Raw genomic sequence first — 2,017 nt, forward strand, 5'->3', positions numbered from 1 at the left:
ACAAACAATTTATTTTAAGACAGAATGTAAATAAATCGAAACAAATCTCGCAACAAGGAAATGAAAAAAAAAATGAAGTTGGAATCAAACCTATTCAAGAGGCATTGTTGGCAATATTTGATACAGCAAGGCTTATTATTATTTCACTGGTTCTTGCAGTTAGCCAACAAACGGGATGTTCTTTGTCGACACTACATCAACCAATCAATCAATTAGATCAAATTAACAAACGAAACCTCAACAAATCAATTTACCTGGTGACACATCTTTGAGAGTCCAAAGAATTGATCTTTATCACATTTGACTCGTTTTGAAGATGGGAAACAGAGAATGGGAAATGGGTTTCGCATGGTGTCAACCTATTTGGGTTTGATTTTGGGGATGGAAATTTTGGGAGAATGAATTGGGTTATTCCAATTTTCGATTTCCAGTAGTAGTGGAGGAGAGAGAGAGAGAGAGAGCGCGAGATGGTAATAAGGGTTTTTTATCACAGAAACAGAAATGAAAAGAAAAATGTCTCTTGACTTTTGCTTACGTGGATATGACATGTCACCAGCCACCTCAGTGTGTTGGTTGACTGTGTCGATTATCCGTGTCAGTGTAGTATTATTCGTCGGCTATGGATACATTTAATAGTATCCAAGTTTTAGAATCCTGCAGCAATGTGAATTGATGTGTCTTTGATGGGTGTGACTTGTTGAAGGATGTCCGTGTTTAGAGGCTCCAAAAGATCAGCTTTTCCGGAAGTCACAGCATAAAATAATATGGGATCCATTCTCGTCACCTCAAGTGCTAGACCATTGGCATATGCCATTTGACCCTCGATCGTACTCTCAACTCTCAAGTGCTATACAATTGGCATATGCCATTTGATCCTCGATCGTACTCTCAATTGCTAGACCATCTGAATACCCAGCATTTGCCACCTCAAATAAGATTGGATCCATGAGTAGTACTACTATCTCTAGCTATTATCTCTGTCAGTTTTTGTTTTTGCTATTAGATAGATAATCAAACAAACAGCTGAGAAATAAGGACTTGTCCCTACTTGTAAAAAGATGCAATGCTTATTGATCACTGATCAGTGATGCCAACGAAATCCTTCTATTATTCTCTACTCCCCTTCATGAAAGATGTAGTGATCACTGAACTTGGAAAAATGAGAATATTATTTAATTATCAGTTAATTAAACTACATAAAACTCTATGATCAACCTAGATGCAAAACTATTTTAATACAGTAAGAAGAAATCTAGCATATATACTTCAAAAAACTCCTCAGTGGCGAAATATGTAACGATTGCCTAGTAGAAAGTATTCCCTGGTATTTATTACTACTAATATCCTATTTAATATTCCATTAGAAGTTTTTAAAAAAGGTGTGAAAGGGAAGCATGCAAGTCTTTAGATATATATTATAGATGTACCCTCTTGGCTCTATTTTTTGAGCATTTACAGTCTCCAATATTTGTAAAACTCTTTGACTAATTACGAAAAAGTAGGAGACTAATATGGAAAAATCAGACAATTGGAGCACTAGACTCCAGTTTTTTCTAAACTCTATTACTAATTAGTAAAAAAAAATATGATATAAAGAAGTAAACAATCCCATGATCTAGAGTTTCATAGATTCTCCAACTTTTCCTAAACACTATAGCTAATTATAAAAAAATAGGAGACAAAACTAAATTGCTAAAAACAATAATTTCCACCGAAAACGATTTTCCTAAAACCCTTACCCTTACGCCACGAAGAATAGTTTCCACACTAATCTTAGGTGAAGTTTAACATAACAATTTTTTTTAAGAAAAAATACAATGAAATAACGAAGGAAAAAATAAATTGAGTTGCCTAAACATTTACTTTCTATATTTGTTAACCACACATGTGACTGAGACAAAAAAAGAAAAAATAAAAGTCAACTAATCATAAAATAAGTAACAGTGTACACTCAAAACTAAGCGGACAACAAATAAAATTGTATTGTATGCACTTTATGTCTATATGGGCCTAAACA

Source organism: Coptis chinensis, chromosome 9 (genome assembly GCF_015680905.1).
Source record: "Coptis chinensis isolate HL-2020 chromosome 9, ASM1568090v1, whole genome shotgun sequence".
Lineage (NCBI taxonomy): Eukaryota > Viridiplantae > Streptophyta > Magnoliopsida > Ranunculales > Ranunculaceae > Coptis > Coptis chinensis.